Raw genomic sequence first — 14,528 nt, 5'->3', positions numbered from 1 at the left:
CAATCTTGGTTGGACGCCAGGAGGCTTCTTCCAACAGGGGTAGGCCTTTCCATTTGATGAGGTACTCCTTGATGGATCAAGACCTTAAGTGCTTATCTTCTTGCCTAATGATTTCCTCGGGGATATACTGAATGATGCATTCTTCATCTATGGGGAGAAGTTCTTCCGCATAGTCCACTGAGGTGTCCATGAAGGGTTTTAGCTGGCTGACATGAAACACATTGTGGATTTTAGTGGTAGGAGGAAGCTCTAATCTATAGGCTAAGTCACCAACTCTCTTCAAGATCCAATAGGGGCCATAGAAGTGATGGGCCAGCTTGTTACCACTACCCTCTTTGAGAGTGGAGTAGCGAGACTTAGGCACTTTCAAGAGAACCAATTCCCCTTCCAAGAATTCCAAATGCCTTCTTTTCTCATCATCATAGAGTTTCATGTGTGTTTGTGCCTTTTATATTTTTATTGAATAAGACTGAGGGAGGGGAACCTTATACTCATATAAGGCCTCAAAAGAGGAAACTCCAATGCTAGAGTGGGTGGAGTTATTATAGGCAAACTCAATCAAATGGAGCCATGTATCCCAATTATGTTGTACATCATGGAAAAAGTGCCTCAAATATGCCTCAAGCCATTTGTTCACTCTTTCATTCTAGCCATAAACTTGGTATCTCAATTATGTACTATGAATTGTGGTAAGCCATCCAACTTGAAAACATATTTGCATAAACTGAGTGGCCACCTGAGAGCCAGTGTATTGGGTCTTAGTGGGGATAAAGTGGGCAACTTTGGTGAGACGATCAACTACCACATATATACTATTCTACCCTTTCTTAGTCATGGGGAGGCCAATGATGAAGTCCATTGTGATATGAGTCCATTTTTCTTCAAGAATAGGGAGGGGTTGCAAGAGGCTAGCGGGTCTGAGTGTATTGTCCTTGTTTTGTTGGCATGGAACACATTTGTTCACACAAAGTCCTTGGCATCCCTCCATAAACCTTTCCAATGAAAGCTCTTAGAAATCCTATCATATTTTTTTTAAACACCCAAGTGACCAGAAGTGGGGCAAGAATGCATCTCTTTCATGATCTTCTGTGTGAAGGGGAAAGTGTGTGGGGTGATGATTTTGCCATGGGACCAAATAAGGCCATGCTTGAGCTGATATTGAGAGTTTTCATCCATGACCCCATGCTGTAATTTCTGGAAGATGTGGCTGAAGTGATCATCTAACAAATAAGCTTCTTGAAGCTCATCAATCCAATCACTATGCAATTCTAAAATAGAGGATACTCTACATGCCCATATCCAAGAGAGTGAATCAGCCACAATATTATCTTTGCCCCAAGTGTGAAAAAAGAAGTCATAGTTTTATAATGTTACCACCCATCACCTTTGCTTAGGAGTCAAAGTGGAATGAGTCAAGAAGTACTGGAGGACTCGGTGGTCACTTTTTACTTGGAAGCGGCTACCATACAGATAGTGGTGCCATTTCTTGATAGCAAAGAGGATGGCCAACATCTCCTAGTCATACATATTCATTTGCATCTCCTTCTAATCAAGATTACGGCTCTCAAATGCAATCAAACCATGCTCTTGCAGCAATATTGCACCAATACCCACGTATTGGTATCACAATTGTAGAGGCGAGCTCATGCTCAAGCGCCAAGACCCACAGACCACTTATTGTTCAAGTGTTTCAAGCGAACATCTATGGCTATCTCTCACCTAGCCAACGCACCTTCGATCCTACTGGGGTGTAGTGAGCTTACCTCGATGCCTGAATGAGTTGCCTCCTCCCTCAAGCATACCGATAGCTCCATGATTCGAGATGTGAGCTCAAGCATCCTCAATCCTCCACCTCCAAGCTCCATCCTCCATAGTCATGCACGAGACAAGAGAAGAGAAGAGAAGCGAATAAGGGAGGAGATGATGGAGAGCTTCACCTCCAAGATCCCTCACCCTCACATAGTCATTTCCTCTCTCAAGCACACACGAGCAAGCAAGAAGAAGAAGAGAAGAAGAGAAGAAGATGAGTCCACTTTGCCACACACCAAAGAATGAGTTTCTCTGTTCGCTTTTTAGCTTTTTTACATGCCTTGAATCCCTTGGACACCCATCCCCTTTTTTACATGACCGACCATTGTGGCAAGGTCCTCTTTTCCCATTCCCTTCTATTTGCCCTATCTCTTTACCTATGCCTGCCATCTACCTTTTACAATCTGCAAAGGAGGAAGCCTAGTGCTCTCTTATAAAATTTTTAGGGGTGCCTTGCATTTAAAAATGTGTCTTTACCTTTGACTTAGCTTTTGAGGCCGCCCTTGCACTTTCGGCTGTTTCCCTTCCTGCTTCTTTTGATCTGACAGATTTCCTTCTAGGTTGTCTCTTTTAGCTCTTGACTTGCACTTTTCCACTTCTTTTTTTTTGTTGTTGTACTGAGGTTAACATTACCCCCCTCCTAGATGAGTGCCAGTCCCATGGCGCTAATGGGTGGGTAGTAGTTGGAAGGTGGGATGGTTGTAGCCAGATGGCTTTTTTGAGTTTGTATACAAGCTCTTGTTGAGGATGGTGTTGGATGGATTTTCCCTTGAAATTAAAGATGAACTTCTCCCTCCCTGTTGATGCTGACGATGGGTGGATCTGTCCCTTGAAATTGAAGATTGTGTTGGACAAATCTTTATTGGAGAATAGTAGATGGATGGATCCATTTTTTAAATTGATGATGGTGGTGGACAAATCCCTCCTCTCGCCCTCCGAGGTCGTTATGACGCGATCTTAATTTGCATTTTCCTATTCCCTTCAAGTTGTCTTCTTCCTTTACCTATGTTCAGTTAGAATTTATGGCTTGCGCAAGTGAGAATCCAACACTCTTATAAAATGAAGTATATTGCGACTCGCGCTTTCCTTGCGAGAGCCCTTGGAGGTTCTCCCTCATCCTTGAGAGAGCTTTGCTAGAATATCTCATGCTTCCCCACATTCTTTCTAAGCACCTTGCTAAAATCTTTGGTGATTTCCTTCATCCTTGAGAGCACCTTGCTTTCTCCTCCACTTTTCTTGCCTGGGCAAAATGAGATTCTTCATTCATTTTTTAACTTGGGTTTGGTCCTCCCCTGATTTGCTTTTGGCTGCATGGTGATATGTCCTGTAACATGAAGCTTGTGGTTTTGAACTGATGAAGGTTCGGGGATTTTAAAGATGGTCGTGTGAGTTGATGATGATGGGGTTTTGTGGGAATTTTCGAGAGTGAATTGAGTGGATGATGGGGCCTCAGAAGTTGGTGGGTTGTAGCATTTTCATTTACATGAAAAGAAAAGGTGCACTATCTGGGGATGTCTCTACCTTACCGTGTGGTGCATTGTGCTCATGCTAGTGGAACTGGGAGTTGGGTCACCACAAGCAAGCCTGGGTGTTGTCCCACACTTGAGGACCCAGTTTACGCATTGTTATAGGTGTGGTGTGCGGCTTAGGGAGACAGGCTTGGAAGTCCTTCCCTTGAGGTGCCCTAAGCGTGAATGGGGAATCAAAATAGGCAAGGGAATTAGGGACGCAACCGGCTAACTGAAGCCACCGAATTTTTTCTAACTTGAGGACCCTAGGTGCAGTGACTGTGGCCAATGTGGAGCTAACTGCATTTTCTTATGATTTTCTTCTCTTTTCATTTTTATTCTCTTCTTTATTTTCTTTTTCTTTTGCTTTTTTTTGTGTATTACATATTCATGACGAGAGCTAATCTTTGTCATTTGTGTCAAAAGAGGGTGGAGTTGGGGGCTTACCAGATTTACTAACAGAATTGCCAACTCTGCATGTACCCTCTAAGGTTTAAGTGTACTTGGAGAGTGGTGGTGGAAAGAAATGGATGATTCCAGTAGCAAGTGAAGCGATTATCATTCATATCTTCCAGGAGGGCTAGGCAAAATGAAAGAAGTAGAATAGCTTGCATCATCAATCTTGCCATGGCGCAACTGTCTATTCCATTGGGATCAAAAAAGAGGGGTGCAAGGCAATGCTCTTGTGGTGCAGATCTTGTCTAAGTAGTACCCTAAGCAGTCTAAGATAATTATAGGTCATGATGAAAGTGGGATTAGGACAAGAAGAGAATTCATCAATGAAGTAGACTATTGAATCATATAGGTCCTCTAGCGTGAAAATGAGGGCCTCTTTAGGTTTAGTAGCATTGGTGTTGTAGATCCATGGAAAGTCGTATTGGCCGTGGATGCTTGGGTTAAAATCCACTCCTACCCTTCTCGGATATGGCATGAAGGTTAGGTTATACCTCTCAAAGGGTAGGGTGTTACAAAAAGCCATTGAGGCATCCATGATTACATAAAAAATGTGCCTCCTCCATGTGGGCACTCATAGCCCTTCACACTCCTGGGCACTTCAAAAACCTTATCCTTCCAAAAATCTACATCCTCGGTCCCCCATAGGGTGGGATTATACTCTCTCTCTGAGGTCCATTTGTCTCCTAGCCTGCTTCCAACATTAATCACCTCTTCCACCACCTTGACTAGTAGTACTCTGCACAAGTTGGTGAGGAATTAGAAGTTAAAGTTGAAGGGCCCCCTAGTGGTCTCTTGTTGCTCCGAGATCACAAGTTTGGCATTAAATCTTGCTAGGCAGTCATCATGGCTTGGTGGGATAGGCATGATTGGCATTATTACTGGCTTAGTATTCAATCTTCTCTTTGCTTGTTCCACTGTCTATTCTCTCTTCCTCTTAAGCTCCACTTTTCTTTTAGCAAAGGTGACTATCTACTGCTACTATTCTTCTGGGCATAGGGAAGGAGACTGTGGGACAAGTTCTTCTGCATGAGGTCCCATGTCAAAGCTTGTGCTGACCTCTTCTCCTTGCCGTTCTTCCAGTTGTTCCCCCTCAGTGAACCCTAGTTCATCGACTTCTTGTGGGGTCAAGCCTACTTGCAGTAGATAGTTTCGTTGCTCCTCAAGGCCAAGGTTGACACCCATGGGTTGCATTGGTATCTGCAGGCCTGCTCTTAGGGCCCTGCATGCAATCCCTAACTTCTTCTTTATGGAGTCAATGGCCTCCCCATCCTTTGTTTGAGTGACATCTATCAGCGTGTTCAAGAAGACAAGTTACTAGGCTTTGAAACTCACTTGGGCAGCCTCTATTCTACTCTCAGCTCACACTTTGTCCTTTTCCACCTAAGCCAGACAGTGCACCAAAGCTTTGACTCTTCTCTCATTATGGTTCGTCCGATCCTCTGATCTTTTCTTCATTTTCTCAAGGCCTTCTCCTTGCCTTTGAGCCAGTATTATCAACCTTTGCTCTTGATATTTGATCTCTCTTTTCAGCCTTTGTTGCTCCTCTTGCTCCGAGGTTTTCTCTTTTTTCAATTTATCTATCTCTTCTATGTACCTACATGCCCTTTCCTCTCTTTCAACCTCTAACTCTTCTATGGCTTTATGGACCTTTTCCATCTCTCCTTGCAGGTCTTCATAGAGCCCTAAGATCTCATCATTATGGCATCGTAGGCTCACTAGGGCTTGAGTCTCTTCATCCAACCTTGCCTACCAATCAGTTTTTGCTTCGTCCTTGGCTTGCAGCTGCTCCTTTAGCTCACTTATCTCCCTTTGGCACATGGCTATTTGACGAGTTTTCTCTATTTGGGATGCAACCATGGCCTCCTTGTTTGCCTCTAGTTCAGCCATTGCCATCTTCTTATCTTCCTTTGCCTTCTCTAAGTTGTGAGAGGAGCTCCTTGATGTATTCCTCTCTGTAGGGGCAGCTCTATCATGGGAATGGAGGTTGTGGAGGTTTCCCCCTTCTACCTCTTGGGATCCTGCCTAGACTCAGTGTTTGTTGTTGCCCCAGTCTTTTAGTTCTTGTTATGGGGGTACCCTCTCCCATTCCTTGGGCCATTTCCTTAATAACAAAGTATTGTACCCAAGCCATGAGGTTACTAGCATCCACTTTGGCCATGGAGCTTGGTGTAGATATGATTGTGGGAGTGGCAAGCTCTATGAGAGTAGGGGTGGGATCAATTGGGGCCTTGCCCTTGCCTTCTTTCATTGTGGGTGGCATGATCTCTGGCACTTTTGTGCTTGAGCTCAGGTGTTCGTCTCTAGACAAGCTCATGGCACCTAACTCGTCCTGCCTGCATAGCTACTCTATAAATAGGCGTGTTGCCAGAGCCATGTCTTCATCTTCCTTCCTTTTTAATTTTTCCTCTTCTTCAATGGCCTTACTTTTTCTCTCCTCCTCAGATTTTCTCAATTCTTCCTTCAACCTCTCCGAATCCTTTTCTTTCTTTTTCCTCTTTTCATCTTCCTTCTTAACTCTCTTTTAGCTTTTTGTAAGTCTACTTTTTCTTTTTTCCTTCTTTCCTCCTCGGCCTTCTCTTGCGAATCCTTCTTCTTTGGGTTTTTGGGTTTTCATTGACTACTTTGCATTTCTCGTTCTCCTTCCTCATTATCACTCACCATCCTTTCACTGGAGTGTGGTTGTTGTTCATGGTGAGGAGGTGACCTCTTTGGTGTTTCTCCGAATCCTTCTTCTTCATCTTGTCCTTCCCCCAATGCTTCCCTTATTATAGCTATCAAAACCCCACCGAATTCGATGGTTGAGGCCTTTGAGGATGACGCTTTTCTTTTTGCCTTGGTAGCAAGGGACTCTCCTCATGTGAGTCTTCCTCATGTTTGCTAGTGCTTTTGTTGAAGACTCAATGGTCTTTTGCACAAAGCCATTTAGGTTCACTTCGTCAAGGGATCCTGCTACAATGCTCTCCAACATAGGCACGTTGATTCGGCTCATTATTGAGTTGTACCTATGGCTGGAGAATAGTGCGTGCATCATTTTGGCTTGGAGCTAGATTTCGGGGTCGGGGATGTATGCCAAGCTGATGCCATTGTTTGTGTGGACCATCACCTTGTCCATTCCTAACATGGCATACACATCTCTCTTCGGCCACCTTTCCACCTTATTGGCTAGGCCAATGCTTTCTCCACCAACTCTGGGGTTAACTCGATTTGGCCTTAGTGGGTTTCTTCTCTTTCCCACACTATCACGGTGATGCAGTTCCTACCAAAGGTCCGAAGAAATTTCGTGCACTTCTTATAGTCGACAGCTTGTCCAACTACCTCCATGTACTTTTATAGATGGCATTATTCGACAATCTGCTTCACTACTTGTTCCTCCATGGCAACATCCTCCAAGTTCAAGACATGCCTGAACTTGGGTTAAATGCCCTTGTTTCCACAGAAAGGCCATATTTTGCTTGCTCTTCTTCTAAAAATGGCAACTTGTTGGCTTTCTCTTGGCTTGCTACCATGCTGGGTACCTATCATGAAGCCATGTTCACCATTAGTGCTTTTCAAAACAGTTATTTACATAGGAAAAAGATCACACGCTTGCGGAATTGAAATGCTTAATTATAAAATTAAACTTCTCCCTCAAGCAATCCATACATCCCAAATTTTCGGACCCTTTTGCTTAACCATGAATTGGTTTTGATTTGTTTTCCTTTGCTTTTGAGTTTTATTCTTATTTCCACCTTACCCCCTCCCCCTGCGGAAAGAAGAATAATCCTTTTCCTAGGATTATGGTTAAGGGGTTAAGGGCATTCCCTACATGTTTACTGTGTTTACGTTTGCATGAGCCCAGGATAAAAATTGGGGTTGTATTCCATTTGAGCATAGTGGTCCATGTTGCAGGGTCTAATGCCTACTTGTGTGATGTAAGTGAGGACATCGAGAAGGAAATTCCTAGAGTCAACTCTACTAGCAATATGGAGCTCCTCTTCTATGAGGATTCGATCTAAATAGGGATGCCCTCTGATGTGGTCCTCAAGGGGTCGATTATGAATGGTGGTTAACACTGTATAGGAAGTTGGAGCTACATATGTCGAGTCATACTCTGCGACTTTGATCGCGCATCTCTATTCAGTGTTTGTTAGGACTTAGCATCCTTCTAGTTCCCATCGAAGGCAAAGAGCATACCATTTGCATAAGAAAGAGGAGTCATTGTCAGCGAGCTGCTTCAACTTTGCAATTTCCTAGTCCATAGCAAGGACTTTGCTCTTGTCACATAAGATGTGGTAAGGCATTGTTTGCGCGCTTGTGCAATGGAAAGCTTGGTGGCAATGAGTTCCTTGGTGGCCTGGGAAGCTTTGACACATACAAATTCAAATTCCTCCCATGAGCAAGGTAGCATTTCCACTTATGTTGCTCAAGGCTCGCCCAAAAGACCTAAGTTTAACCGATCATAGATTTTAGCAAGCATGGTAAACGTGGAATCTAAGCATCTGAGGCAAGAAACCAAGTCATCACCTATATTCTTAGCTAAGTCTGGGGCCAAGCTTAGAATGGATCTCCATTGGTAAGAGGATCTAAGGCTCGTAGGTGGCTGTGGCTTGATAGTTGCACAGCTGACAGGTGCAACTCTAGTTGCGGTTCTGGCCAGGGATGTGGCCTTGGTGCACTAGGCATGGCCAGTGTGATGGGTGGTGCACTACTAGATGTTTGGGCAGCGGTTGGGATACTAGTAGGGAAAGGTTGAGGCAGTTTAGGAGTAGCAGGCTATGGTTTGGGTTGATAGACTTCTTGAGTCTTGATGGGTTTAGGTTTTGGAATGCAACCAAGGCTTTTGTGGCGCTGATGCTTGATTCGTCTTGATGCTTCGTGTGGTTAAGCTTGAGGGTGGCATTTGAGTAGTGTCTTGGTCATCTTACTTTAGGTACCCAAATCTAGGCATTACCCTCGTAATAGCCTTGTACTTGCAATAAGGTCTTTGGGGCCCATCGCGGCTTGACTTTTCATTGATGCATGTAGTTTCTTCTAGGACTTCTAGGTTTTGAGTGAAGGTTCCTAGCTTTGCAAGCTCATGCTTGGGTGCTCCTAGGCGATGATCTTGGATGTTTTTGTACCCATTTGAACTAGTGTTCAAGGGTTTTAGCTTTGTGGTCAGCTTTTTGCTCTGGTGCTGAGGTTTGGCAGTGGGTGGTGACAAATCACGACCCCCTCCTTAGGCTTGATGGTGAGTTTCTCTACTGGTGGCTTTACAGGTTGTGATGGAGTCGTTGACGATTTGTATGTTGCCAATGGCTAGGTGAATGTGCTATGATTGATAGTCGACATTATAGTGGGCTTGCTTCTTAAAGGTTTGTCCTAACAAACGATTTCGTGCCTCATCTTTTATGTTTGGCATTGATGCATTGTCCTAACTTGATAGAGACTGCAACTTTGCACTTTCCCAAAAGTGCATATGATCGGCTCCCAAACGGGCTAAGTTTGGCATTAGTGGGCTGTAACTATGGTTTGCCAATTTGAGTCCAATGATTGTGAGTCACAATATTAAAGTCGGTGCCCTCATTGATCAATGCATCAATGGCATGTCCTCTGCTAGGTTGTAATGGTCATGCACAGGTAAGCCGGAGCTACGGCTTCCTCATCCTCATCTTCAATCTCCGTAATGGTGGCTACTTGTACATTAACAGGGGCTTCTAGCATTGAGGGTTTGTGCAGTGGATGTGTGGGAGGGTAGTACTTCTTCATGCGGCTGTCATTAAAGAAGCTTATGCCCTCACTTTCCAAGGTTTCAAGTTCTACATTACTAGTTCGGCTTATGGTGCAAACTTTGAAAGGTCCTAACCCCCTGAACTTTATTTTTTGCTTATGTCCCTTGATCGAGTACAACAGTACTGAGACACCCTGTTTGAAATCTCGTTGCTTGATGTGCTTGTCAAACCAGCTCTTGCATCGTGCCTTTTCACTGGTCAGTGCATGGGTGGCTAGAAGTGGAGTTTTTTATAAGCATTCTAGCTCAACTAGACGTTTCGTCTCCATGCTTCCTTTCCCTCCTATCTCTCTTGAATAGTGACTCTCAAGCTAGGGACGAATAATTCTATAGGTAGAATTGCCTCAATCTAGTAGGTCAAATTGAAGGGAGTCTACTCCCACACAACCATTTTATAGACTGTCCGATAGGCCTATAAGGCTACCATTAGCTTGTTATCCCAGTCGCTACGCGAAGCAGAGACTACCTTGGTTAGGACATTTAGCAGAATCTTATTTGTTGATTTCACCTGGCCGTTTTCTTGAGGGTAGTAGGGTGAGGATTTCCTATGGATGATCAGAAAGGTGGACAGGAGATGAGCAATCACCTCATTGATAAAGTGTGGAGTACGGGGTTGGCATCGCTAGTGAGAATGCTTTTCCTTATGTTTTCTTAGCATGTGATGTGTAAAGGTGCATGAGGAGGTTTTACGTTTCCACTTCCAATGTGTAGTGCAATTGAAAGGTGGCTTCTTGTGGGCTTAATCATTTCAAAAGCTGGGTTAATAGCATTGTAGTTATTCAAAAGGTGATCTAAGTAGACACCACACATATTTGGAACTAAAGGTTGCAATCACTCCCTCATGCATCTACTAACCATAGAGATGAATGCATTTATCAACATAGATAACATTGCAATTGGTCAAGAACTTGAACATTCATCTTGTAAAAGACTCTTAGTACCACTTCATTCAAAGTTCAACAAAATATAAAAGAGGAGTGGGATGCTCTTAGTCTCAATGGTGACTATCAATGAATGCATTATAATTTGATCCCCCATCAATGAATGCATCTGCCATGACTGACTTAGCTATTGTAAGGTGTATATGAAGGTGTGATGTGGGAATAAGGGTCTCATCTTCCATTTATAAGCTACTAATGCTAACAATTCAATTGTTTATAACATGATCTAATGAATTTGGTCAGGATTATGATGCAAGAGGATGTTGCTATTGTTACTCAAACTATTCATTAAAAGTTTTTGGATAATATTTATTTATTCTATTGTTAAAATGGTTGATGGACTAGCCATTGAAGATTTCTAGCTCAACATTGCTTGTCCTACTAATTCCTATCTTATCCTTTTAGATAGGTAACTTTGTTCCCTATCATAATAATTAACAAATCTAATTGTATCCTTAAGAGAGTGGGAAACTACAATTGGGGCTGAAGCACTTCCCTTGTTGTGATGTTCACCTCAAATACCACCATATCTTTCTTGTAACACATCCTCAGTTTCATGTTCATAGACACACTATTGAAGGAGACCATCCTACCCTATGTGATACAATTAACCAATGATCAATTGGTAAGATTGGGTCTTAATCAAAGGTGTATTAGTCTAGCTTTCTCAATTGGTTGTTCGAGCAGACCTTGCTCCAAGATATAAACAATGTTATTGACCCAATGAGATCTGAGATCAACCTAAAAGAGCTGAGCTTCCTTGATAATATGGAACATATAAGCATTAGAGAGTTGATTGTCAACTCCTGTGGACTTTTCACCATTGATCACTTGTGATAAGTGATTGATAATGAAGTGCTATTTACCTTTGCATATAACAATGGAGTAGTCAAACTCCAACAAAAGAAGATCCGTCTATAACAATGTATATTAGTGAAGCTATGGTAATGAATGATGGTCAACAAAATATGTGAAAGGCATAGCGAGGAGATAATATCAAAACTTCTTCACATCATAAACCATTGCTAAGCCCTTTTGCTCCCAGTGATAGAATAATTCATTTCGACATCAATGAGTTGTTGACTAATAGGCTCAGTGGGAAATTCATATGATTCTCATTGGGCTAGCGTAACATCACTCCAATTACAACTTGGGAGGTGTCAATATACATGTGAAACATTATTGTCCACTCTGGGACTCCTAAGATGGAAGTAGTAATGAGATCCTTCTTTGATGCTTTATAGAAATCTTGGCATTCCTCTTCTAGGCCTAGGTAATCAATAGCTTCTAGATTGTCATGCAACAATAGTGTAGTTTAGCACAAAGCAACAGTAATATATCCAATATGGCTGAGGAAGTTTTGCATCCCCTTTGGATTGGTGGTGGGTGTGGAGAGAGGTTCATAATGACATTATTTTTTATAGTGTTAGTTGTGCCATTCCATTTTTGGACATGACATGGCCCAAGCTTATGCCATGTGGAACCCAAAAGTGATAATTGAGAGGATCAAGGATAGGTTATATTGCCTGCATCTTTAAAGACTAGATGGAGCTTGTCAAAGTGCTCCTCCCAATTAGAATGGAAACAAAGATTATCGATAAATACCTCGAGCCACTTTTGCAACTTATCCTTAAATATTGTGCACATGAGCCATTGGAAGGTTGTTGGAGAATTATTCAGCCCAAATGGCATGATGATATAAGTGAACACCCCCCACTGGGTGGCAAGGGTAGTTTTTGGTCTATCAGCTAGGTAGACTTTTACCTATAGTATATGTGTGTGTACTTAGGAGTAGTGCATAGTGTAATGGGTAGTGTACTATGGTATATCCTAAGGTGCAAGGTGAGTGTAGGGATATGTAGAGGTTTTTATGCAATTGTAAGAGATGCTTATGGATGTAATAAAGCAATTTTCATGCTACCTTAGTTAGGAAATAAGCCTATTTTAAATTGGAGTATAAAAGGCAAGAGGGTGCCAATGTAAATATCTTTTAATCATTTTTCACATGTCCACTTCTTGGAGCCTGAAGGTAATTCCTTCCCCACCATTGTAAGGAGTGAGTTCCTTGCAGCACCAGCTGTCATCAATTGATTCTCAAGCTTCCATGGCTTCAACATCTCTTGTAATTCTTGGTTGTAAGACATCTTGAATAAAGAAATGGCAAGCTATGGTTCTCAACATTTCTTGTTGTTTAGCATTTCTTGTTAGTCTTTGTGTTATTTCCATTGAAGAGGCAACCTTCATTACACTAGTATCAAAATTATCAATCAAATTAGCCTATGAGATTTAGACAATAGTTCAATCAACAAAGAGAGGGATTTAGAGCTGAAAACAAGTTTCAAAATAATTTCAGCAAGGTTCCAACTTACCGTGCAGCATATGCTTCAAAACATGGCAATAATTTCAGATATAATGCTAATCCAAAAGGAGAATTCAAGAGGGTTGAAGGTGCAGTTAAACAATATCCCAATAAAAACAACAACAATGCACTTTCCAATGACAAATCCAAGGGTCTATGAAATGGTCTCCTGAGCACAAGCAGAAGTGCAAAGGATATATGGAAAAATCTAATATGTTGAATATTGAAGACTCTAATGAAAAGGAGACACAAGAAGGAAATCTTTTGCAAGTAGAGGTAGTTTCTACTTACGATGAGATGCATGAGCATGATGATTAGGATACATAGGAGGAATTAGAGCCGGTTAATAGTTTCCCTTATGATCCAGGTGGTTTATTTGATCCTGGTGGATCAAGGATTGATGATCCTTCTATGGTTTCTCGTCAGCCCATGTAATGTTCCATATCTCAGGATGCATGGATGGGTTGTAAAGGTGAAAATGCACTTCAGCTCAAGGGTGTTATAAATTCAAGGGTTGCTCATATTCTCATTGATACGAGCATCACACATAGTTTTATCAATGCCAAATCATTGTATGAGCTAAAGTTACTACCTCAAGAAATAGATGCCCCACTGAAGGTACAATTGGCTAATGGTGCTCAAGAGTTGTGCAAAGAGATATGCCGACTGGCTCCTATTGAATCATCACAGTCTTTCACTATTATGACAGACTTGATTTTCCTAGATATGGGTCCTATTGACATCATCATTGGCTACGATTGGCTTAAACAGCTTGGAAATTTTTCTTTGGACCTAAATCAGATGTTCATGGAGTTTACTTGGAATGGGTAGCAAGTAAAACTTAATGGCATAGAGAGAAAGCAAGTGGAAATAATCAGCCAGAAGAAGATGAAGAAGGAAATTAATGTTATGTCTTGCATTTTCACACTTCTTCTATCAGAGACAGATGAAAATCAGCAATCTACTTCACCTAAAAGCAAGATCCATGTATATGTAAACTTTTTGGAAGAGTTTAAGGACATATTCCAACCACCTACATCATTGCCTCCTTAGTCGAGAGTCATCCTATTGATTTAATGCTTGACAATAAACCCATCAACAAACCTCCTTACAGGTTATCCAAGTATGAGAGAGAATAAGTAAAGAAATAGGTTAAAGACTTGTTGGAAATGGGGTTTATTCAGCCTAGTCAGTCACCTTTTGCTTCTCCTAGTACTACTTGTCAAGAAGAAAGATGGGTCATTTAGGATGCGTATTGACTATAGAGACTTAAATAAGAGCACCATAAAGAACATGTACCCAATCCTCTGCATTGATGATTTGTTGGATGAACACAAAGATGCAAGAGTTTTCACTAAGATTCACTTAAGGTCAGGTTATCACCAAATTAGGATGAAAGCAAGGGATGAGTACAAGACAGCTTTTAGGACACAAAGAGGTCTCTACCACTTCCTAGTTATGCCATTTAGACTTTCAAATGCACCTGCAACTTTCCAGGCTCTTATGAACAAGATTTTGCTACCATTCTTGTATAAATCAGTCTTGGTATTCTTTGATAATATTCTCATCTATAGCAAGAATAGAGAGGAACGTCTGAAGCATGTTAGAGAAGTCCTTCTTACCTTGAAAAGACACAAGCTTTTTGCAAAGGAAAGTAAGTGTACTTTTATGGCTGATGAGGTAGAATACTTGGGTCATATAGTTGG

This window comes from Lygodium microphyllum, chromosome 12 (assembly GCF_053477565.2).
Source record: "Lygodium microphyllum isolate KBCC chromosome 12, Lygodium_microphyllum_v1.1.10, whole genome shotgun sequence".
Taxonomy (NCBI): domain Eukaryota; kingdom Viridiplantae; phylum Streptophyta; class Polypodiopsida; order Schizaeales; family Lygodiaceae; genus Lygodium; species Lygodium microphyllum.
Note: the sequence above shows the minus strand (reverse complement) of the source record.